The sequence below is a fragment of the Ischnura elegans genome (genome assembly GCF_921293095.1).
Source record: "Ischnura elegans chromosome 13 unlocalized genomic scaffold, ioIscEleg1.1 SUPER_13_unloc_1, whole genome shotgun sequence".
Lineage (NCBI taxonomy): Eukaryota > Metazoa > Arthropoda > Insecta > Odonata > Coenagrionidae > Ischnura > Ischnura elegans.
In genome coordinates, this window is record NW_025791657.1 from 5440089 (window position 1) to 5467506 (window position 27418).

The 27418-nt window shown below is 36.0% G+C and overlaps 1 protein-coding gene and 1 long non-coding RNA gene across 2 annotated transcripts in view; one reads left to right on the top strand and one right to left on the bottom strand.

Moving 5' to 3' along the window:
• The window catches only part of LOC124172007, a 360175-nt gene that overhangs the window by 125273 nt on the left and 207484 nt on the right, over positions 1–27418 (bottom strand). The window lies entirely within an intron of this gene.
• On the top strand, positions 19606–22766 carry LOC124172012. The gene is made up of 3 exons (XR_006868044.1): positions 19606–20004; positions 20104–20271; positions 22677–22766. It is a non-coding gene; the product is annotated as an uncharacterized LOC124172012 (long non-coding RNA).

Genomic DNA, 27418 nt, shown 5'->3' on the forward strand with positions numbered 1-27418 from the left:
GTGACAAAAATTTCATTAAAATCCGAGTCGGTGGGTGCCATGCCTTGGTGAACTGACATGGAATGACCCCGTGGTGATTTTGGAAAGACAGCGATTAAAATTAAAATGCAAGATATCCCAAAAATATACAAGAAAAGAAGACCTTCCCATTCAAGTAGTTCATTCCAATCTCTACTCCAACAATTTTTCCATGCACTTCAAATTCATAGAACAAAATAGATCTATAAAATGAAATACATCCCATTCCCTATGCCATGAAGCTATTTGCAAAAAAAATATCTGTACAAATAATAAGCATTTTCAAAAAAGTTGACCGAAAAAATATATCATGAGAATCAAAATCATCACCTCATACTTTTAAGGCCTGTTTACACCAAACAATAACATATGCAACTTAATGTGTGAATGCATGAATAATGAATGCAAGAACCAAATCAGACAGGTTCAATTTTCTATTCATGCATTCACACAAGTTGGGTGCGTTACACAATGCATTCTTGTGTACATTTCTGGACTCATTTATTTAGACAATAACTAGCACAGGTAAATTCATGGAGTAAACAGACCTTTAACCATGAACCGTATTGTAATAACCCCTACCGATTTAAAAAGCAATACAGTGTTTAATATCCCCAGCCACAATTATTACAATTCTTACATGGGAAAAACATCTCAATACATAAAAAATAGTATTTTACAACGAAAAACATCTCTTAAAATTAGGATACCTATAGAAATGTACCCATTTTTACAGTGTAATAACTAAAAACCAAACTGTCACTAAATAAAAAACACACTTTTGTGTACATGATTTTTGATAGCACCAAAATCATGTACACAAAATATTATTATTGAAGAATTGTATGAATTAACGGTTTATATGAGCGAAGACATAAAAAATTTCATAAACAGCTGACAAAGATAATTTTAGCAAATAATATTGTTATCAAATCAATCAGATATGTTACAAATATAAAATAATGCATATGCCTAATATTGTAACATTGCAACGAACAAGCACATTAAATAGCCAGGTATGTACAATAAATTTTCTTAACCTGTTATAAACATTTTAGATCGATTTGTTAAAATATTTCATTGGATATATCTTCGTGCATTTCAACTTCAAAATGGCAAATAAACTTCTAAAAGTCGGCAAGTACGATTCTATAAATTACCTAAACTGTAAGTGCTGGAATTTAAAACCAAACAGGAGGTAAAAAGCAAAAGAAATACATCGAAAACATATTCCACAAAATGTTCATGATCATTGATATCTATTTTGAGTTGGGTATTCATGAACTCAAATGATTCACTTTTTCGGCTATGATTGAATTGTAAACACTTAGTTATACCAAAATAAAAAAACGACTTCACCCTTCACCATTGAGTAACCAGATGCGAGTTAACTAATGCCTCGTCAGGATTAACTAATTCGAAAACACTATGTGGGACATTGGACTCTTTTCACTGTTCAGTCGATCATGCACAAGGGCCTTTAGTACCATCTTATGTTGTTCATTAACAAATTTAATACCCCATTAACTTTTGATGCCTAATCAAAGCGATTTTTAACAAACGTTGCACGTACCAGTTTGCTGCAGTCATAAAGCATTATACCCACACAGCACATCGTTGCCAGAGGACGTCCGCTGCGCGTCCGTCGCGTCCTCTCAGTGTCCGCGGATTTTCAGGACAGCCAGAGGACATCCGCCGGCTGTCCTGGCCATCCGTCCGCACACTGTCCTATCTCGGATGTCCAGCGGACGTCCAGCTAGTGTCCCATTACGCAGGGTTTGGGAGTTTTGGTTTCCTCTTAAAACACTCACCTCCTCAAGGAGGAACTCCGAGAGAAAGTCTCGTGATCCTCCTCCGAGTAGGGAGTATAGGAGAAGGGAGAAAGAAAAAAAACTCTCTCTCGTTTCTGAAGCCAGAATACTTCCTCCCGATCGAGGAAGAGGAAATTTTTCGTGGAGGAAGAGATATTTTGAGGATTATTTTAGGTAACCAAATGTAATCCTCTTGTTGGAGTGTGGACTCGGAGGAAATTATAAACTATTTAACAAAAAAAAAATTGACATTTTTACCGCTTCTATAGTTTAAGAACAACAAATGTACGCTATTTTTTAGTTTTATATTGTTTATAACAATTAATTAAGTTTAAACAAAGTTAGCAACAATTTAAGTAACATTTACGAGCGTTAAAAATTTCTACATGCCTCACGGGTTAAACAACAACAATTGAACGAACTTATGACTCTCTACATTAGTTATAACAATTTTTAAAGTTTAAATAAATTTAGCAACAATTTTAGAAACTTTCAAAAAATAAAAAATTTCCGCATGTTGTACGGTTGAGAAGCGTTGGATGAACAATAAACCCGTACTTTTCATGATTATAAAAATTACTTAAATTTAAACAAATTTAGCAACTTTTACAAAAATTAACAACAGGAATAATGGAATTTATCGATTTTTACTGAAATTTTATATTATGTACCAATGTCCTGCGGACGTCGCGTAGCCGTCTCGGGGACATTCCATTCCTACAGGTTAAATGAACTCTTTCAACTTATTGATTAATTAATATTTACTCTCTAGGGATTAAAAAATCTCAGAGGCGATTGATTGGAAAGTATTTTAATGAAACATAACGCTTTAAATTCATTTTAATTTTTAATGGTAAGAATTCTCCTAAAATTATCACGGCATCGATGGCCTCATTCCCAGATTAGAAATTGTAATTGTCCAATTTAAGGATAGGCAAGTAGAAGAAGTAGTAGAAGATAGAAGGTAAGTACTGCCGTACCTTTACTTTATATCGAAATTCTAGTTTTTTTGGTGGCGAACGAATTTTGAATCTACCGCTACTCCGCGATTCAGGTGTTCTACCATGGTTCTCCACATTCCTCCGTTCCTCCTTTCCAACAGAGGAACCGGAACGGAACACCGGAGACAGCATGGTGGTTTGGCGGTTACAAAGATGCTGCTGCAAGTAAGTTTTATGTGACTTCTAAATAATTTTTTCTTGGCGTTCACTGGCGGCAGTATAGTGTTTCCGCATGCTCCTTATATTTCTTATAACTCAGCCTGTAACATCTCGAGGAAAAATATGGCTCTGCTTGGAACAACATTACCGTCTTGGTAAAACCGTTACTTGGCAACTAAAGGTAGCGTCTTTTTCCGTTGTTCATGGTGAAATTTTCGCTTTTGTTCCTTGTTTACATGATATAATTTAAAGTGGAAGTTCTTGTACTATAGTCTCTGTACGCGAGAACTTATAGGAAATAATGTAAGTGCTAGCGCATAAAATAGAACCTGTTGTTTTGATAGCGTAGGCTACGGCTGAATTTGTTGGAAGTCCCGACGGTCCGTTTGGTTCCGTTCCTAAATCAAATCAAGTAGGGTTCTTGGCAATAAATATAACTAGGAATTGTACTTACGTGTAACCGGGGGATTTTGCAACACGCATGTATGATTAATAGGTTTCACGTAAATTATTAATTCTTTGAAATCGGACTACACCGTGTGATTTCTTTCGATATGTATAGTTACGCACGCATCGAAAAAGAACAATAATGTTATGATAGGATAACCACCAATGTTTAGCCTTTTTACACTTTGCTAACCTAATAAAATATAAACTAATTTAACTACAAACTAAGTAACTGTGCTATTAGTCATCCATGCATTTAATTTAGTGGAAACTATAGGACGACTGTAAGAAACTCGGGATGAATCTAAACAAGGTCTAATTGTAAGTGATATATTGTGTAAACAAACCTTAAGGCTATGTTTCATGGTTCATTTATTTGCTCAAACTGCTGCATGAAATCTTATACCCAGAAAATAGAACTTGTGCATCTTTTCGTACAGCCATCGGTACACATTTTGGTGTAGAGTATCGTGAACCTGATATATTTACCTGGAGGCATTTACTGACTATAGCTTTCATGTAGTGGAGTTGAATAAAAATAGTTCATCTGTATTTTTATTTATTTCCTATCTCTATTTATAAGTTTGTATGTCTCTCTTCTTATAATTGTCTGTATACTTATTTGTCTTCATTCTTTACAGATGTTGCATTTAACCAGGACGATACAGCCACCAATTCTAGTGTGGAAGTTACAGTGAAGAGTTGGCTGGAACATGCTAAAGCGAGGCATGTGAGAGAGGTGTAAGTATTCGTTTGATTATTATATAGGTTTGAGCAAGGAGGAATAATTTTGGTCTGGATACTTTTTTGGCAAGTTGCTCCTGTAAAGGGAGCTCATATAAAGTAAATTTAAATAATTATTAAACATCTTGTAATACAAGGTTCACCCTTCCATGCTAAAGGTAGAGAAAATAGTATTGTTATGTATTATTTTCAGATGCAGATTCCACTACCAAGTAATTCAAACATTTGAAAACAATTTTTGTTCTGCATATGGGAGGTATAATTACCAAAAACGTGGTTGAAAAGGATCTCATGCTCTATAAAAGTTCGATGTATAGCACCTGTAGAACTTAAGAATGGGATAACTTATTCAACAGGGATGGTAGTTGCACAGTACTACAGAAGCTACTATTTTCTAGTAGCTCTAGCTAACTAAGATGTTTTGAAGTAGGTGTTTTTGTAGGAGCTATAGAAATTTCAGTAGCTCACAGCAGGCCTTAGCTGCTATTCCCCTGTTATGTCTCTGTCGAAATGTGAATATTGCCAGTGAGCTAGGTTGTCACTTTTGCCTTGATACCAGACTACATTAGAAGATCTATTTTAATTATTAAGATTGGAAGAATTTGGAGATCTAAATCATGGAATGGCCTTCACTACAGCAAGTTTTTGCTAGTTTTCTATTTTTTTAAGTTGCATCTCGGCCAATGCAGCTAAGTGGTTTGTGTGCCAAATCAGTGTGGCTGTTTTCACACTAATCCCAAGAGATCTAGTTCACTTAAACTTCCTCCTTTAAATTTTCTAGTTTCCTTTACTCCTATCCCAGCCAGCACAGATTTGAACTTATCCTTGGAGAAATCAGATATTGTGGGGATAAGCTTATCCTCCATGTGTAATATCCCTTTTTTCCACGATTTCAAGCGTTTGGGGAGGGGATGTCATGGTACCATATTGCCAAAATTGGCCGCATAGCAGCGCTGAAGTCCTCCATTACCGTTAAAGCCATTATAGTGGCTTCGTGTTTACATTTTTGGTGTTGTGTATAGTGGTGTTTGTGAGTAAAAATCGTTGATTATTTTGTGAATACAATAATAGTTAAAGTGATAATGCGACCTAAGCATCATTTTTGTGTGCCTGAGTTCGATGTAGGCTACGACGGTACGTACAGTTGTGGCGACACATCAAAACATCCCGTATTGTCGTGGATATTAATGAAGGAATCATCGACAGTGCTGTGATTTGTTAACAAATGCGAGGTATTAGTGATCGTAATTGCCAAATTCTTGGGTATAACGGTAATGGATTTCGAATTTGTGCTTTTAGAAACCATACGTAAGGTAATTCACCAGTCTCCTCTATAATGTGATGTAAGGAATTGAACAGTAAGATTTATGGTTTACCGATGAAGGTATAAGGACTGCTCCGTGTTCTAGTGTATTGTATATCGTTTCAAGATGAATCATTCTTTAAATATATCGTTTTTAGAGCAATAATTTTTTTATTTTCCACCTTCTTCTAACGGATTTTTTGGTATGTTCCTAAACTTGCACGAATGTGTAACATAGTGAAAAAAAACCTCATTGTGGAGACTAATGCGGTATTGGCTTTCGATGGTGAATGATTCAGTGCATTATATTTCATCGTGTATGTTATTATACAGTATTGTATTGCAGTATCCCATGTAGCATCAAATATCTCAGAGGCATCTCACGAGATATGATCTCATAGGCATACAGACCTCATAGACAGAGTGGTCATATATGCCTCGTGAGATGTCTCTGGCATATTTGATGCTATAAGGGATACCATAATATAATAAAATACAATGATGAAAAGTAATGCATTGAATCTTTCCTCATCGAAAGCCAATTTATGTTATTACGGTTATTACATTATTTTCACGTAGTTCTCATGAATCTCGCGTGGCAGCGCAGCGATCGTACGCGAAACAGCTGCCACCTAGCGGCAATTATACGGCGTAAGGATAGGCATATCTCCAAAAATGCGGAAGTGCATCTCCGATTTATCCCAAAAAACGGCGTGGATTATTCATACTTTATCTCTGCTTTCAGATAGGTTTCGTCACGGTATATATGTATAATATCCTCGTATTTAGGGATAAGGCAAAATCTGTGCTAGTTGGGATATCATATTCAGCTCTTCTGCATTAGTCTTCCTTAGCTCCAGCTTATGTAACACTTTTCTTCACCTCCACAATTCACTCTAGTGTAGTCATAATCTTCAAGGGGAGACCAATTGTTCAGAAATATTATCCTCCATTTGAATGCTTTTTCCAATATCTTTTTCGAGACCTCTACTAAGCTGTCTGGCATGGATGGATCAAAGAATTTTTTTCTAGATGGTGCACCAGGGTCTAACAGGCAACAGTCTTCTCATATTTGGGATTAAAATCTAGTTCAACAATTGTTCTATGAAAAATGTTCTTAATCATAATATATACATTACTAACACATTAATAATTTTACTCAAAATCTTTTCTTATTTAAGAACAAGAAAAAGTCGAAGAAAAGTTTGTAAAATGTATTCAGCCTGTAATGGACAGGTTTCCTAATTTTGAAACCTTAAGAATGTTAAACATGTGACTAATAAGACTGTAGCGTCCTGTCTTATGTAATCTGCTTGTTACGTACAAGATACAATTTCTTGCTACAATGAAATGTTTATATACTTCATTATTACAGGAGCAGTGCAGGAGAGCAAGACAGCCCCTGAAAAGGATGTGGAGGTTGCCATCCAAAGCTGGCTAAGGCACGCCAAGGAGAGGTTACAGGGGAAGAAGAAAGTTAAATAAATCGTATGTAGTTTCTGGCATTGTACTGTTTTAAGAAGCCAAATAAATATTGTGCATGAAATTGATGCCTTATTTATTTAAATTCTTGTCTGGACCTATTATTTATTAGTATCGAACAAAATGCAATCCTAACCTAAACGTGTCCTGAAGGTGTCCAGAGCGGACAATTTCAGGTCGTCCATAGGCCACCTTTTTTACTGACATGCGGACTTGCAGCGGACATCATTTTGTATGAATTCGGCTGTCCGTAGGATGTCCATAGGCCACTTGGCGGACAATCACCGGATGTCCGAAAGGTGTCCGTGTGCTGTGTGGGTACTTACCCCGTCGTAGAAAGTGCTTCATCAAATACACAATCAATTTACTTTTTAAAGTAACTGTTATAACCAGTTCAACCAACAAATACAAACATCTTGCTACATTTTTCATTCTCGTTGATATAAACTTAAAACTACTAATACCGGGCTACACGGTACATAATCACGAAGAAGTTAATATCTGTTTGCGAGAACGATTTAACATCATGTGGAAGTTACACGAGGCATCCAATGAAAAAAATAATAAGCACTCACCCTGAAGTAATTTCTGGACGAAAATTTTCTCAGTTCTGCGTCCGATTCATGACAAATATTTTTGAAATCGTAGAATTTGATGATCTTTTTCAAGCACAATGGACATAAAGTGGCAGGCAGGCCATCTCCCACAGCAACCTAAGAAAGGAATGAAAACATATGCAAGAGATTTCAGACGTACCAAGGAAAATATGTACTCATAGAACGGAATAAAACAAGAGGTGAGGAAATCGATAACATGTAACCCGCCACTTACTTTTAAGTCGACTAAATCATATAAGGCATCCTCTACAGTTATCTGGCTTGCTAAAATTGAAGCGAATATGTTATAATAATAATCATTTTTCTTCAAGCAAAGTCTGCACGGGGTGTCCTTGGAAATCCTGTCTAAAGACTCTAAGTAATTCCCAGTGGTAGCACTCATGGTTACACAGCTATAACTAATTCAGTCTCTAAACCAGTTCACTTCTCAAGCTAAGCATCCACACAGCACTCAGTGATTACTAAATTCCTAATAAATTACGATCATTTCAATTGCGTACACCAATGCAAAAACATTGGAATTATTAAGATAAAGGGCGTGTTAAGCTCACATTTAAATATGACCTCAAAAAGATATCACATCGCAGCAGAGTAATCAGCAAATACTTCAACAAATTCCATGTTTATTGACGTTCTACGATATAACAGACCAAGGTAGAAACGTTTAGTTCAGATAACAGACTTTATTTGCCTTTCTGGCCACTAGAGGGTTACGTACGCAATAGGCCTACATCGATAAATGATGTATTTGCAAGGATGAGATATATCTAATTGAGCTTACTTGAATTTTTTTAAACAAAAATATTTAAAACTCTTTAAATTCAGCGTTCAAGATATTTTGTAACCTTTTTCATATTTAAAGATCGTAAATGAAATGTGACCGTGTGGAAGCTTAAGTCGGCCTTAAATTCAGTTTCTGTCCTAAGCATAGAATAATAATTAAACATAAATTATAATACTACCAAAAATTGAAAGAAAATTGACGAATATATATTAAATGTCCCTTTATTTTTTCAAATGGAAAGAAATTTGTCTTGAAACGCGGATGTTTGGCCTGTTCTATAGCTGTGCTATTTGCGGATAAAATGGGTACTAGATATCATCGACTCTAATCTGAGGCTTGATTGCATGTTCTTGTATTAACAAGTAAACGTTGCGGTCGTGCATGATGTATTCGTAAGATTTACAACCATGTCATAAATTGTTGAAAATATTCTCAGCCCTCTCTATTGAGTCGTGAAATGTCTCTCAGGCGATTGTTGTTCCTTGTCGGCGTCGCTGGTCCTTTCGTTGAGCATAATAATCATAAGTATTTTCATTTTCAAACATCAACGTACTGAATGTAGTTTCCTTGTGTGATTTTGAGATCTTTGTCAGTGAGTGGATGATGTCTTTGACGATGTACCTGATTAAAACAGTGAATGAGATTTTGAAGTGAAAACATAAGTCGCACCAGCGGGATTTTCACGGAATCTTCAGGAAGGAATTGCTGACTTAGTAGGAAAAATCATGATTATTATTACAATATATTCACTTCGGATGTAGCATGCAATAGTAACTGTGAAGGATGCCCTACATGATTTAGTCGGCTTACATGTGAGTGGCACATAAAGTGCTATCGATTTTCTTTACAATGGTGCTTCATTTATTTTGTTTTTTCCAAGATAATTACGAGATCTGTTGATGTATAATGATGCATGTGCCTTTATGACCAAAATCACTTTTGTAAATGTTTAGTTTATTTTCTGTTTTTAAGTTCATTTGTTGTTTTTTTAATTTGTGAGCATGTTTGTTTTTATTTTTATTTATTTGTTTGAGACCATGCTATGGTGATAAAAGATAAAAAATAAATTGTTAATGAGAGAGCCATCTTGAAGTGGGTGTAAATAAAGTGTATTGAGAATAAAACAGAGTGTCTAGTGATATTTACATGAATTTTATCGCTATGATACGTTAATAATTTGTTCATTAATATCTCAGATCTGTGGGAGATGGCCTGCCCACTACCAGACAAGTGTGCTTGAAGAAACTTACGGAATGCAGTGTTTTCAAAAAGATTTTATCATCAGCAGACGCAGTTCAGACAGAAAGTTTGCCGAGTAGTTGCTGCAGGGTGAGTACTTTTCCTTTTATCTTATTTGATGACTGACGTGGTGTAAGTATGGCAGAGTTAAAGGTGACACTCTTCAGTTTTTGTCGACAACAGGAGGAATCTTGAAAGATAAATTTTGCGGACTGAAAAATTTGTTGTATAAAGTTGTGAGGATAAACTCTATATTGTAATCGATTAAATTCTTGGTGACACAATTGGAGAAATATAATGTTGTAGTACTACCGGTGGCCATTAATTGGAATGCTATCTAAAAAGGCGCTTCGATTAACGGTCAAAAGATAATTTAGCATACCTTTTGGTAATCTACAATAATAGGGCACATGAAAGGTCCTCGTCCATGGTCTACGGAAAAAATGTAACAAGTCCAAATTCCCATAAACGGTTTTTCCTTATCTCTGAGCACTTGGCAGGATGCTATTTATGTTGCAGTTGGTTTTTCAGTGCCAAAGACTGAAGACATTTCATCTTCTGGTAAAACTTAGTGTTTAATAGACAAATGATATTCAGGAAAGTATGGGATTCGATTTCACCCTTTATCAACTTAGCAAGGCAATTCACACACATGGCTCTTCCATACTTGATCGGTTGTCAATTTTAGTTCCAAGTGCATGTAAACATATTATATTTCTTTTTTCTGTGTAAGAAAAGTTTAGAGGGTAATGCAAAATTGTTGCATGATTGGTTTTGCAAGTTTTAAGGATATGAATATCAGGGTTTTTTTAAAATATTTTTCATGAAATAATTTTGTAAGAGAAGATGACTTTGAGGTTTCTTTTTTCTAAAATAATGTTCTTGGTGCAACGGTAAAGGCCTGTTTACATGGTACCTACCTGTACTAGTTAATGTCTTCGTGTAGGAATGAACAAATGGACACGAAAATGCACAGTTTGACAACCCAAGTCGTATAAGTGCATGAAGAAAAAATAGAACCTGTTCTAATATGGTTCATACATTTGTACTTGTTCCATTCTGGTGTACTATAATCGCCCACACATTATCTTGTTCAAGTGTATGCATGGTGTGCACAGGCCAGAAAAGAACGGTGGTTATTTGTTTGCTCATGATGACTGTGTTATTGTTTTTTTTTCTGTTATAAGGGGGTCATTCCACGTCAAATCAACCAATATTTTGACCAAATGACACCCACCGACTCGGATTTTCATGAAACTTACCATGGTCATACATTTAAGTATGATTAGAAATTGTGTGCAATTTTAGCCTCCAATTATCATTTCTAAATGAAATATGAGCAATTGAAATTTGGGCGTGACCCCTAAAGTGCCGCAACGTGCAACACATGGTGATTTTTATTTTCATCCATAACTCCATTCCTGTGAGATGAAAAGTCATGATTTTTTTTCTGATGCTAAGTGGTCCATAATGATCCACCATTATCATTAGATATTCACTGCATGAAGTAATTCAGCTGCAAAATAATTAAGTTTACAAAAAAATCTCCCTTGCACTATTTTCCATTATCAGCATCCACAGGGAAAGGCCATGCGAGTACAGACTCTTGGTTTAATTTAAAGTAATCACTAATGTATGAGCAAAGATCCTGATGAAAAAAAATCGTGAGTCTGGCGTTCCTTTTAGTAAAAAAAAATACTCGTTCATGTTCACGGGAAAAAAATGGCTCTTTTTCAAGGCACCAAGAAATTACACAATTTAGAGGAGATATAAGCTCAATGATTAAACAACTATCATGGTTATACAATATTGGATCATGCATTGTCTCACTATATTGTATGCTACTGGTTCTTAGAGTAGGAAACACAAAGGCAATCATGTGAATGTACTCCCCCACTTACTGCTAATTTTGTGCTATCAGAACTATTCGAGCAGAGGGAGTTTTAATAAAAAAACTGCATGATCCATTGTACTCTATTACATTCTACATACCTTTTAATCTGTGTCCAAAGACCAAATACATTTCATATCCAGATGTATTTACATCACAGGAATGTACATTATCTAATGTCAAAGGGAAACATCATCAAATTGTTGGAATTGAGAAATTTCTCCGGTACTTCATCCTAATGCTTATTTTCAATGTTTCATTTAGTCATTCTATATCATTGGAAATTTAGGCAAAAAGAGAAAAATTAAATCAATGACCTTACCAATTGATTTGAAAGTGAGCCTTCTCTTTTTAACTGGCTGTCCACATTCTAAGATGTCTCATTGTTTTTCACAAAGTCAAAATATTTTTTTCTTATGTTGTCCACTTCCTCCCTCAAGAAGTAGTATGACCTCCTAGAGCTTGTGGTTGCATGAGAATTAAGCACACACAATAGGTGCCCTTGTGGCACACGACCAACATCATATCTCTCTGGCCAAGAGAATGAAGGTGAGGGCCCTTTATGTGTCATGAATTTAACTGAAATATCACCATCTTCATGGTTGAAAGCTTTCATTGCTCCAATGTACCACGGCTTGCTATAAATACACACTGCATATGAACCAACAGCCAAATTATCTGGGAAATCCACTGTTTCAGAACAAAAAACAAATATAATGCTGTACACATCATCCAGGCCAGTGAACTTTGCAGTGACTTTTCTATCTGATAAAGGCACAAAATGATGGAAATTTCTTGTTCCTGGAATTGTTTTTGCCTTGGTGGATCTTTCAAGAAGTTTACTACGTGACCAAGCCACATCCCTAAACTTAATGTAATATATGGATTTTGATGTTTTTCATATTATCTCTACAGAATTCATGTATCCCGGTGCTGTTTGTTATTTGCTGTGCCAGTCGTTTAATGGTACCTCCTATACCATCACAAGAGGACTTTCCATGGCTTGTGGAAAAATAGACTGGGTTGCATTCATTCCATAGTCATTATAATAATGGCACAAATTTATAAAAGATTTGCAGTTTTTATATTGTCCAGCACATCCATCTGTGAAGTACTGAACCTCTTGGATCATAGGCGAAGTTCCCTTTAAAAATTTTATCAGGTGACGTTGCACTTCCATAACCAAGGCCACATTATAGTTAAGGTCATCAGATATGAAACAATGAGATGAGGTAGTGAGTGCACCATCTTTCTTCTGGTAAATCAAGCAAGGGTGTATGATGCATGATAGAATGGCCCATTGATATTTTTGAACTTCATCCTGAATTAAAAATGAAAATTTTTCACTAAATTCCATTGTGATAACTGCCTTTTCATGACTGAGGGTTTCTTTTCTTATTTAAAAAAACGAGGATTTTGACGTTATAATGTGGTATCAGTTTATTCATTTTGAGGCATAGAATGTCCAAGAGTTCATCAATGGATGATATATACAACTGAAGTTCTGTTCTATCAGTGGAAACCCACTGCCTATATTTCACTGTATCAGAAGGGTCATATTCACAAAACTTAGAAATGATGATATCCTTTAGCCTGGAAGGATCTGGATAGTAAAAACATTTTCTGAGCATACACTCTGCATTGTTTTTGTCACAGATGATGATAGCGATCAACTTCTTATGCTTTCTTCAATTGCAAGGCATTAATTAGCAGTTTCACATGTTGATGTATGACACAAACACAAACTGAATGAATTCTAGAAGCACCAGCCATCACACACCATTTTGGCTGAAGTGAACAAAATCTGGAGAACCCAATTTTTTCTTGTGGATATTGCTCTTTGAAGAGCACTTAAAGTTTCTTGAGGTTATATAAAATCAACCTCTACTCCATATACTTACTCATTCTTACTCACACTGACTTTATCTTTGACTCCAGGAATCTGTCTAGGATTCTTGTCAAGCTGTTAAAATATTTTCTCCAGCTCTACTGGGGAGTTTAAACGTGGTTTCCCAGCACATGGTGATGGCATAGCAGGAATTCCCTTCTCATCAAGTAACTTTTTTGACTGTCTCACAGTGTAGTCTGAAACATGAAATTCACTTATAATCCTTTTCCTAGACCAAGATAAAGGGGCCAGGGTCAGCATTTTAATTTTACCCTGCCAACTAACTGTTGGCAATTAGTCTTAATTTTAGTCAGCAGGCCATCCAAGTTGACTGCCTTTCGCTTGATGAGTCGACTGTCACTCCCATCTTTATTGCTACTTATATTTTCCAGGGATGGATTCACTAATTTCAATGCACCAGACACTCTAGAAACAAGGTCATGCTTAGCCTGTGTTATCTTTCCTTTTCCATGTGAGCGTCTACTGTTAGAAGACAAAGAATGTAATTTCAAAGGAGAGCAGTCTAAAGCCTCCAAGCTGCAGTTGGCTTCTTCTTATTTTCTATCACTTTCCAACACAGTCTTAACTGATGTAAGTTCTCTCTCGCTTTCCTCACTGCCATTGGAAACAACTTCACTTTTACAAATTTTGGAAATCCTCTTGTCACACCTACAGGAAAATTTTTCTCCAGGCTTCACCAGGATGCCCGCTGCTCTCATAGACTTCGACTTTTTTTAGTGGTATGGTCGTCACAGGACCTTTATGTTTAGCAAAGGAGTACAGCATTTAAGCTGATAACACTCGCATTTCTTTAAGTAGCAAAGAAGACGATGAGAGCACACAAGTCAATATAATCTGAGGTTTCAGGAGAGTTTGAGTGGAAACGTGACATAATGAAGAAGGAGCAATTTCCACAATTTTAAATTTATTGGTACTACCGGTTTCGCTTTACAGCATCATCAGTTACCTGATAGGTAGCTGATGCATGGTCCAATGTTGTTTAATCATGAGTATTAGCTTATATCTCCTCCAAATTGTGTAATTTCTAGGTGCCTTGAAAAAGAGCCATTTTTTCCCGTGAACATGAACGAGTATTTTTTTTTACTGAAAGGAACGCCGGACTCACGATTTTTTTCATCAGGATCTTTGCTCATACATTAGTGATTACTTTAAATTAAACCAGGAGTCTGTACTCGCATGGCCTTTCCCTGTGGATGCTGATAATGGAAAATAGTGCAAGGGAGATTTTTTTGTAAACTTAATTTTTTTGCAGCTGAATGACTTCATGCTGTGAATATCTAATGATAATGGTGGGATCATTATGGACCACTTAGCATTAGAAAAAAAAATCATGACTTTTCATCTCACAGGAATGGAGTTATGGATGAAAATAAAAATCACCATGTGTTGCACGTTGCGGCACTTTAGGGGTCACGCCCAAATTTCAATTGCTCATATTTCATTAACAAATGACAATTGGAGGCTAAAATTGCACACAATTTCCAATCATACCTAAATGTATGACCATGGTAAGTTTCATGAAAATCCGAGTCGGTGGGTGTCATGGCCTGGTTGATTTGAAATGGAATGACCCAAGGGTTATTTGAAAAAAATCGTGATAAAAAAATATTTTTACCTTAGAAGATGATTTTCTGTGTTGTTTTTGCAATTGTATTAAGATGGTAATTAATGGTAATATTACCACTCATTTCTATGGTTTGGTTGAAGAAAAGTGGACACCATACCTTTGGTCATGAAATCTCTAAAATTTTCTATCCTGGATGTAGTGTATCACAACTGTTTAAAAAAAGGGTTGTTTACATGCAGGCATACTAAAATTGTAATGATAGAACTCACAATGCTGGTTTAAGTAAAATCTATGGTAATCTGGATGGTCGAAGTTGATATAAATATAATAAACGTGATTATATGATGTCACAAATTAGCAACTTGCATACAAATGGAACAAGTACATGAAGGTATGTCAGATATATTTTGTTAATTTGCTTATAGAATTTTAATTTCAATTTTTAGAATTCAATATTGGACATTTTTTACTACGTAAAATAAGTTTTTAGTGCTTTACCACTTTTAATTTTTTTATGCTCTAATCAATTCACATGCATAATATAAAGTAGAAAATAAATTTATGTAAGCCAGCAAGTATGTTTTTCATAATGATGTAAGCCCCAGAGATAATCTCTAAACATAAAGAAGACATCAAGAATGAAAGAAGTATATCTAAAGCATATGCTATGTCAATGGTTTCTATGGTAAGACTTGGGCTTAAATAAAATATATTAAGTGATATTGATAGTTTATAACTCTTTACTCAGACATTCCTGATTTTCTAATTGAGTGCAGGAATAAAAAATGTTTCTTTTCATTCACTTAAATGTGAAAATGAAAACCTTCATCAAAATTGTTGTTAAGAATATAATTACAATTAAATTAAGGGAATAAAACCACATCTGCATGACGTCTAATACTCTAATCCATATGCACAATATATTTTTCTGTGAAAGGGCCCACTTTAAGGCCTTTGAAGGCTCAAAGGTCGTTGCATTGCCTGAATTAGAATCAAGTTTACCGAGTTTCTTCCTGCCAAAATTAATTTCATTTGGTTCGGTAGTTTTCAAGCCATTTAGCAACAGATGGACAATAATCAATATTTAGTTGACTGTGTATAAAGAATATTTAAAAATCCTGTTTCATCAAGATTAGGAGCATCTCTTCCTTTTTTACGTTGATGGAGGTGAGTTGCTTATCACAGGTACTTTCTCAGAAAAGAAATGAGGCGGCTGGTGACGAGTTGGATTTTTCTTCAGAGACAAAGGACTGCATGGGGGCTGTGAAGTGCCTTCAATCGCATCTGCATTCGAAATGCGGTTGGAGGCACTTCACAGCTCACATGCTTTGTCCTTACAACTGTGACACACATTCCTGTACCGGACTGTAATCTACTGAGAGCCAATGTGTTGGTTAGTTTCTTTCTCATCTATTGTGAAACCTGAGATAAAAAACCTCCAGATGCACTGAGTTCTTGGTGAAAGAAAGGAAGTGGGTTCGCCTAGTGGAAATATTTCTGCGGGAAGTCACTGTCAATTCTGCGAACTTCAGGGGTATGACTTGTATGATATGAGGCAAAAAGCGTAACCATAATTATTTTCATTTAAGTCACTCTTAGTTTTAAATCACTAAAACACTGCTAATCTCCTAGAAGAAATGTCTTGTATCTAATGCAGTAGGCCAATGGTAAACAATCTCAATTCTATTTTCAAGGCAATAGTATTTGGTAAAACATGGCTGGAATGAGAGGTTGCTCTGTAAATGTTCAAGCAATCTTCCTGCTATACATCAGCTAAAGCACTAGCTATAAACCTACTGTCACCTCTTAATTAGAATGGGAAAAGCGAAGGAGAACACAATCCAATGTATTAATGAAGTAAATGGTTCTACAAAAGATAATAATTACCTGGATTTTGTTATCACTGTGCATTAGCAACTTTGCTCTAAAATCTAAATTAGCCACAGAAAAGGCATCTTGTGGTGCACAGGATATAAGTTGTATTGTTATGCTTTAAAAACACCTCACTTAGCATGAAATGTGCTAGTATGACACTCTTTAGGAACATGTTTATTGTTAAGTGAGGGGTACCTGAAATAGAAACAAAAATATTATGGGAGGAATTTTTTCATTTGCATGTTCTGATATACTCACGAGAAGGCAATAAATTAAAACGAGAATACGGACTTAGTTGTAAATGTTTCATTTTTTGCTATGAAATTTGAAGACTAATTCATGATAGAGTTTTTTTAAATTCCTTTCATTTACAGCTCAAATCCACACTCAGATATTTGGGAGATTACTCGGTTGCAAATACTTTGGGTACTGGTTGTTAGAAAACTTGTTTGTTTCCTCAGTTTGGCCCTATGGTGTGCCGTCTATGGCGTGAAATGCAGCCAGTGCTACATTAAAGCAACTTTCAGACAAAACAACTTTTCACCAGCCACCATTCGCAGCATGGTATGCTCAGTGGTACGAAATGGTGACAAGCTAAGTTCCAGTTTTGATTGACCAAATGCTTAAGTCTGCTCCTGAATCATTGAAATTAAGCCAAATGAGTTAGGCTTAATTTTTCAGCATTCTTTCTGTAGCAGGCATTGGGGTTTATTTTTGGTCTCTCTGTTTATGCCTCAGCATGCCTGATGTTAAAGGAGATTCCATGCGTGATGGTGTGATCAGCAACAGCACTAGTTTTTTTTACCTAAAATAATTGAAGGTTAAGGTTGACTGATTCTCTCTTTTATAAACTCTTACCAGCTGCATTGAAGACATTATGCATTGCATAACAGTACCAATAGGTATTCAATTGAGAAATTGGTTCTAAAACTAGCAGACATTTGCATCGTTAAAGCATCATCTTCAATTTTCATGGTTTTTAAAATTTGTCACTCTCAAACAGATGGGAATAATTTTAGCGTCCTTGCATCCAAACTGTGAGTCATTGGAATGAAAAATAAGGGATATTAAGGCTCGCAAACTTGGGAAACATGAATTTAAGTGCAAAAATTATAATGAGAATAAACTAACATGTAATGAATGAAGCACTATGGAACAGAGGATTTTTATGACCTATCGCAACTGTGTACTCTCTCTCATGCTTCTGGTGGCAATGAAATTGATTGCTTCGTTCAGGCAAAAGAGCTCCTCAGAATTGGTTTTCTTGTTTAGTTATACACTTTGAATTAAATTTATCACATTGGTATGCACAATATAATCGTGAATTCTTTGAATGAGGACCTTTTTCCTAGTGACCTTTGGTCATTAACCTCGTCGTTTGATATCCACTCATTGCATTGGAAGGTTTCCCACTTCTTAATTTATTAGTTGTTCGCAATGGATAAGCAAGATATAATAACATGTATCATAATAAGATAACAGTGTCTCTATGGGTTTCCATTACTATGTTGGGCAGTGTCTTTTACTGTTGTGAATTTAGTTTATCTAAATGTCTATAATAACATTTATTTTTTCAGGGTTTGTTGGCCTCCTGCTATTAAAATACAAGCCATGGACATTTAATGATACCCTTCCTGGGAACTGATGCACAGCTGTTGATGTTCATATTTTACATTGCAACTAGTGGAAGATTGATCTCAAACATCATCCCAAATTTTATGCAAATTATTTGTTGACTAAAAAGCAGATATTTCTGTTTGATTTGTCTGTAGTGTTTATAAATTTGTATTAGGATATCATGAATCAATGTAAATCGCCATTACACTCCAAAACTGATAATGTGGTAGTGCATCTGGGAAGACTTCCTGAATGGATTAGTGAACAAAAAACGGTGAAAGTGTTGATAAAATCTCAGGAATGTGTAATTACCTCTCTACCATCTTCTATAACATGGAAGGAGTATCGATTTATGAACAGCTTTTGTGGGAAAAACTTGTTGCCGTCACAAAACCAAGATTTGGTCAATGGTCAGAGGTTAACTCACTCTACTGTTGGGAACGTGATAGTGAATTTCATGGCCAAGTTACCCGATGACATAAATTATTGTTGTAAAATAATAGGGGCTTGCATTAACCCTTTCCTTGGATTTGATTGGTGTCATCATGCAATCGACTTACTGAACAATGAGGCCTTCCAGTGTCTTAGAAAAGTACAGGAGAACATGGATTTTGTGCTTAGTATGGCCATCACTGAAGCTCAGTGTTCTGATGTAGAGTGCAAAGAATGTTCATTGCTGATGGATGCACCGTGGCTAGCAGCATCGAATCCTGGAGGCAGCCTGGTAAGTTGTTGAGAGCACCAGGGAAAAGGTGGGAGTAAAGTTAAGTGGAATACATGTGGTCAAGTTATTAAAGAGTGAGGAGACATAATTTAGTTCTGGTAATGGTCCACTGAGTAATAGGAAAGCAGAATGTGGTAAAGACTTATGTGGTATGGGATGCATGGGTTGCAGATAGAAAGGTAAGGGGAAGTGCGTGCATTGTGGCCATGCTGATTGCATGTTTTCAAAACCTTCTTTAACTGTTTCTAATTTTACCGCAAGAGACTCCATTTTGTTAACAGATTTTAGTGCTGAGAGGTCATCTGAGTAGGGAGGGATCATTTTGATGGCAGTCAATAGTGCCTAGTATTGGGGAAATATTATGATTATTTATTGCTAGCCTATTAAGTGTTCAGGGAGTGTTGTTCTCCAATATGTATCCTGTTACCTGGTCGGTGGGAAAAGCTGGTTTGCTAAAATAGTGTACAATCTCTTTCTCTCTCTCCCAATGTTGAAATTCCCTTTGCTGCTTGGCAATTCATGGAAGAGGCTCAGGTATTCAGCCAAAATGACCCTTCTCTACTTCACGTCCCTCTTTTCCAGCAGTTATTTGGGGAGAATTGATTCTTAAATAAACCAAAGAAAAAAGTGTTAGCTGAAGAGTACACCTTAATAACCATACCTCTGTACGTGTACTATTGTCACCCTGAAATATCCTCACCAACGCCTCGTGACAGTGTTTTCTAGATCTTTCGTCCTTAAATGCAGTTCAAGTGGAGTGGCTTAGCGATGCATGCTTGGCCCTTCAATCTAACGTAATCTTTTCTCGTATTAGAGGTAAGATTTCAATAATCCTTTTTCATTATATATAGGTGTGCCCCTAATTTGTTGACTTTGAAGAAGGTGAGTTGTTTATCTCCATTACTTTCTCTGCAGAGTATCAAAGAAGAGTGGACAGGTGATGACAATTTAGAGTCTTCTACTGACTCAAAGGGCTGCTTGCAAAGTGCAAATGAAGGCACTTCACAGCTCCCATGTGCATTCCAAACTACTGAAATATACATTCCTGTGTCAGACTGCCAAGAAATGAGACCAGATGCTTTGGTAAGTTTTATTCTCACCTGCAGTAACACCTGAGTTGGACGACCTTGTGTTGTGTAAATTTCTCATCTGTATAATGAAAATGGATGTGCCTGACATGAATAGATGCTATTCTCAATTCTATTCTACAACTCTCAGTTGTACGGAACAGCAAGTTTATGCGAGTCAAATAGCCTAATCACTATTATCTATTTACACTTGTGGCGATGTTTGTTGTGGAACAGTCTTAATCTTATGGCAGAAATTTGCATGGCAAATGAATTGAGATAGCTTGAGTTTGCTTGCAAGCTAATAAATATTCTTATCTATAACACTGATTGGTTTCAAGATACTTCCCTGTTTGTTCAATCTTCCCGCTTCACCTTGATTATGAAACGTGCCTAAACTCTCATGTTACCTCTTTATATAACGAATGAGGACCGAATAAGTCTTAGGTAACCATGTGATATATAATTTTGGTTCACTGTGTCCCCTTATATGTTATATCTTTGCAGTGTACATAGAAGGCTAAGTTCTTAAACGTTAATAATCGAACAGGTGTAGGTGAAGTGAGAAGAGACAAGTGTTACTTTTGTAATTTTTACAGTGATTCTGGCAATCAAGACAAATCTTATGAATATTCTGGGAGCTTATATCCTGCAATTTAAAAAAATTAGGTCTTATGGGTTTTGAAATGTAAAGAATATGGGATAATAAGCAACGTGTCAAATAACCCAATGCCGCTGTGGAGTGGAGCTAGAAGAGCTGGTATTTTTTTTAGTACCGCAGAGACCCATTCCCTCACTGAGGACGTTTCCTTAGAGATGGACGGGTAAATGTGATGTGGTGTAGTGCGGCAGATAAGGTTTCACTCCTGGATTGGTGAGAGATAAAAAAAGTATGGGTTATAGATGGTGAGAAAGAAGGAAAACTATGAGCTCTTCTAAGGTGCAGAGAATCCATATGAGGGTTAAGGAAGATTGTTAGGTTCTTGCCCTCTATAAATACTACAGGGTGCATTTCAAAGGTAATTCAATTCATAGCTTTTCTATGCTTTCTCTAGCAACCTTAAACACTCTATTGCCAGTGTTGAGTAGAAATTTTACAATCTACACTTACTGCAGTGTTACCTAAAATGCAGTTCTCAGAGTTGGCGGCAGAATAAAGTACTTGCCTGACTAACTGAAGGTCGTGGGTTCGTGTGATCGTTGTTAAGTTGTTAATATCCGGGATATTGGTGATTATGATCATCTTTCCTTAACATTTGATAGATTTCCCTCCTTTAAAGGCACTGTTTTTGGGGTGGTGAAGATAAATATATGGGTTATTCACCCTTAATTCATTCATTATTGTAAGAAAGCTCAAATTTACACATAGCATGGAATGAAGTTTTGTGTTTCAAGAGGCAGGTGTAAAACTGTGATTGAAGATGGATATCATTATATTAAGTATCTACTGTCACTTGTAAGAAGTAGCATTTAAGCACTTAAGAATTTGGTGGATTTTGCCCGCCGGAATATAAACCTCATTTTGCAGATCTAAGTACATATTTGGATCAACTCGTAAGATATATCATAGAAAACTTAAGCATTTGGTGGAATATGCCATCAGAAATTTTAACTTCATTTTACAGATCTATTGGCAGCTTGGATCAAACACTAATTAATATTCAGTATGTGTTTTTAACGCCTAAATACCGAAAAATGCACTGGTTAGAGCCTGAATTGAATATTTTGCTTTGTTATGGAATTCCAATAAAAAACTCTTCTTAAAATAATTGGAAACAATTCTTGAGCTCCTCCTTAAGGTCATGCTCTAAATAAAAAAAGTGTATCAAAAGTTCAAAAGTATTAACTCATTCTCTAATCCATTGAATTTTTATGGTCTCATGATTTTGATCAAAAAAATAAATGACATTGGGCATAATTATTTATATGAAATTACAAATAATGGAAAGGATCGTAAAATTATTGTGGAGGTTGAACTAAATGTTCCTAACTTTGAAGTGGGAGTGAAAAGAATCTCATGATTACATGCATTTGGTCAGCTTGAGTGGTCTTGAGGTGAAAGAGAAAGTTTTATAGTTATCATTCAACACATTCAGTGCGGAGCACCTCAATTGACGTGCTCTGCTAGTAGGGTTGGGAGCCCTTTCTCCGCCTCCATATGCAACTAATATCCACTTCCGAGTCTTCCGATGGTGTGTATGGCCTTCAACAAGCTGCTCTCTTTCGAACCATGTGCGCCGTTTGTAAAAGCAGTATTTGAACGGAAATTATGTTGCAGAAACCTCCTGATTTTGTTCTCTCTTATTATATCGGCCAATTATGATGACTTTAATGAAAATCAGGCCTACATTGAATGTGTTAAATAGGGTCTTAGTACTATTATTTTGCCTTTATTTAGTGGCACCTAGCATTCTATTCTAGTTTCATGTGAAAAAGGAGAACGAGGACCCTCTCAGTGAAGGGAATTATCCTGTGATGTACACTCCAAATCCACTGGAAATTTCAAGAGATGTAACAGATCCATTGGCAACTGAATAACTGGTGAGTGTACTCTTGCATGGGTCAGTGAAGTTGCACTATCATACAAATTCACTCCATGGTTGAATATTCCCAATGCCCCTCAGCAGGAAACCAACATTTTCCCTAAGTTGATGGAAGTTGAATCATAGAGTACAGAGGTATCATTAGTGACTGCATTCTTCAAAACAAACTGTGCATTTTAATGAAAAGAATAGGTTTGTACTGCCGCTCAACTTTGCTCATTGCTGGGGCGATCCAATGAATGCCACATTCACTCCAAGATACTTTGGACAGAAGTGTTGCAGAGCAGCACGCAGTGGCTATCTTCGCTACAAGAATTTCTTTTCAGATGGGTCAAGAGCAAAGTCAAAATGTAGGATGAATGAGGGGGGCTTAACATATTAAGAGATGCAAAGTGAGGCAATAATTGTCACTGAATATTAATAATTATGGTCGAATATCTTTAAAATGAGATTTTATACAATATTCTGGTTCCACAAAGGTAAGGTTGAATTTGTCACACCTACCCCACATACCATGAATTTTGATGAAACTCATTACCCTGAACAGTAAAAAGTATTTTATTGCTTTAAAAAATGTTGAAGTTGGCACTTTTTTCTGGTTTTCAAACAATTGGAGCGAATATATTTCCCAACTAATTGAAGTTTCAACTTCTTTAATAATATTTCCTGAAAGTAACAACAAATTGATCTCTTACAAGAATCTTCCAACATTATGGTGTAACTTTTGCAAAATTTATAAACAAGTGAAAACTGACTGTTTCCCCTGGGATCAGAAAATAGGCCATTTTTATAATTTTACTAAATGGCCATTGTGAAATATCGACTTAGATTGATGAAAATGAGTATTATTTTTATTTGCCAAAATTGATGGTAATTAAATGAAGTATAACCTGATATGCTCTAAATCTCTAACTAAATTCTCTGATATTGAATATATTTGTTTTCTGTAAATATGTTTAAATGCATGGGTACTGAAATCATATGCCAGGTACTCCCTGGAGCAGCTCTCAAAATAAAAGAATATGATCTCCACGCAATCAGAAAGTAATGCATGCATCTAAATTTTTTTCCACTCTCAGCACCAAATTCAAATACTCTTGACCGTTCTAAGCTGATTCCAAAGTACCGACACTGTGTGATTGTTTATCGATACCAGTTCCACAGGGCAAAAACCAGGTACCAGAACTTATCTCTAATTAATAACTTCCACCACATCATCATCAGCTGGTTTTCTGTCTTTCATTGGTAGTTGTCCCAAACACCAAAGAGGTCTCCACCTCATTCTGTCCAAGGCCTCCGTTTTGGTTCCCCTTCCGCTTCATCCTAATCTCACCTTGTCCATCATCTTCAGTCCTATTCTTCTTCTTCTCTTTTCTCCTTCCACTGTTCCCTAACTGCTGTATTTAAAATCCCCATCCCTCTTAAAACATGCCTCATCCAAATCTTATTCCACCACATAGTGACACATAATTCTAAGATTGGGTTGACAGAGCTCTGCTATTAGTTGTTCTTGTATCACCTAGCCTTTTAACACTAACATAATTCTTCTACTTTACATCCTTGGACTCGTTTCTGTACTATGCCTTTCCAGAAAATAACACTTTTAGACATGGCACATCAGTGGGTGGGCTTAGTGCCACTTTCTTGGCGTACAAGTGCTCCTACACTCCATATGCGACCAGCCGTGGTATCCAGCCAGTTGTGAATTGAGAGTTGTGAAAAGGTTTTCGTCAGCAAAAATCACTAACCTATGGGGTGATTTCCTTTATCAAAGAAAGCAGAAGGCATTGGTTGCGATTTTTTACCCACCGTTAGTGCATTCATAGTATACAAATTGTTTGATTTTAGAAATCCCAGCTTAGATCAATGTTAATGATCAATTTTAACCTCACATGAAAAAGGCCAGATTGGCACCCATGCAATGCCAATCCACGTAACGTCACAGGGACCTAGATGCTATGCGAGTGTCAGAAGTTTTACATCGTCTGAGATTAGCAATGCATGCATGAGGCACAGAGCTCAGGGAAACATCTCTTAATAATCACCTTATAAAATTGCCTATGGTCAGAAAGTATCCTCCTTTGATAGGGTATAGGATAGGGTAGGGTAACTCATTAAATCCCAAGCATGTTAACAATTTAAAAATTCCAAATATTTTGATGAATTAGCAATAAAACACTCAAATAAGGCAAATTATCCATTAATATATTTTTATTGTTTTTAGTTTGCCGTTAGTGAAACGTTGCGCATGTGCAACATTGGGATTTCCCGTGTCAAATGAGCCGTGTTGCACTTTTTTCAGAACTCTATTATTTTTGCAAATAATTCTTTTTTTTTATAACCTAAATATATAATTAACCTAAAATATTTATTAAATTTTGTATTGTTCTTGAAATTTAGGAGAGCAATCAGCATGTTGATGAATATTGCACTTTTGGTAATCACTTATCCTCTGGCTGCTAGGAACTCGGCATCTTTGTTGTTAATTTTCGTCACGATTGTGGCCAACCTGTCTTTCCTGCATTTTGAAAATTATTTAATCTATTATGTCCTATATTATGGCAATTTTAGTGACTACGAGGGTAGTTGTTCAAATCAAAACTTGAAGCTTGTACGTGGTGGAAGTCTCCATGTTATCAATAAGAGACACTTTGTGACTTCCACTAAGTATTTGTAAAAAATTAAACTAATTGACCCGTTTCGACTATTACACCATTATAAAGTACAGAAAATATAAAGCAACCGATCTAATAATGTAAATTTTATATCGTGGAAGTAACTTAGTGTCTGCTATTGATAAAGTGTTATTGCTCCTTCACTTTTTTCTTGAGGTAACATAACACTATTTCTTAACAAAAATGTGTAACTGATGGTTAATCCAATCACAACTTCAAATTTACAAATGTATCCAGTGTACCAAAATGTGGTAATACGTTCAGTTACATATCATGACAACTCAAAGAATAATGCATTCTTTTTACCGATCATATGATCAAAAGATCCTTACTTTCACTTGGACAGTTCCTTTTGAGTGCGAAGAGGGCACCTGATGACTCTTTTCTCTCGCACTACAAGGGATTCTATAGTCATAATTTTGAAAAATCCCATTAGAGACAAAATACTGCAATTTGGAGCCTTACCAGCTCATTATCATCAGTGGCCAGTGGGCATGAATTTCTCAGAAAATACTGTGATAATGTGATCCCTCCTGACTCTGCCTTCTTTTTGCTCACTCGCCAACCCCCACTGTGCACGGAGATGCACGGGTGCCGGGATGTCCCCGCCCAGCCTAGCTTTTTTCCCTCCCACTGCCTTCTCTTTGAATCCTAATCAACAATACCACGTAAATACGACTTTAGGATCTATTTCCTAACCCTCATATACTCACTTGCTTTTAGCATTATTGTCAACTGTGGTGAAAAGATCGTTCTTACCTTAGGATGCCTGCATATCTTGGAATTGCAGACGCTCACAGAGTTCATTATATTTTCTGGACAACTCTATAGCAAAGTTTTTATGCTTCTTTTATGTTTAAGTCACAGTGAATTCCCACTATAGCGTAAGTAAAGGCTGATTTAATCTTGCTCGATACGTGATGTTAAAAATATCGAAGTCACAACTCTGTGAAAACCCACCACCTGCCAAACATTCTATTAAAGACCCTTCAAAACGTATGAAGATGTATATGTAGGACTAAAATATTGATCAATTGCCTGAAGCTATAGTGTAACCATAAAAATGTAACGTTTTCTTGATAACTTTTTCATTTTTCAGTTCAAAAAGAAAAACTCTAAACGACTACTGCCAAGGCTCACCCTTTCCCTGGATTACCGGGGTCCTTCCAATTTTGCATGAACGCAACACTTCCTTTATTCTTTAATAATTTGAAAACCACTAAGTCAAATTCACTCAATTAGTTGTAATGGCCTAAAATACAAATTCATCATTATATTTGCAGAGAGATATAATCATCAAGAGCATCAGAATTTACATAATACGTTAACTTAGAAGATAATGTAAAATAATTACTTGCATATAAATGAAAAGGTCAATCTAAAAACAAAAGTTATAAACTTTATTCAGTAGAAAAATTCATAGCATTTTAGGAAGCATTGAACTACCTATGTTAAAAATTTTAACTACTTATCAACGACAAATACGGAGAAAAAAAATTGCAAAGTCTGCGTTGCGTTCACGCAACATTGGGAAGAAAAGGGTTAATAACCTTTATTTAACCCAAGTGCTACCTGCAGGCAGGGCACTCTGCTACCTGCTAGCATCCTGCATTGTAGAAGCATTTATAGCCTTGCACCAAGGTGGCCTCTCACAGCTGAGACCAGAATGACGTCGCACGGGCTTTTCTCAGCATTCATACTTAGCTGTCGCGATTTCAGGTGCTTGAAAATTTTCACTTTTCATTTAGTCGTGAAAATTAAATATTGTCATTAAAAAATCTAAAAGAGTGTAATACATACTCCAGGAGTAAATAATCTTTTGATTTAAGCAATTTCTAAAAATTGAAAACCACCCTTTTGTCAATAAGCACCCCTAGCGATCTACACACCAAAATGGAATTTATTTACAGGATATCCCTCGTATTTTATAAAAATTGTTATTTTC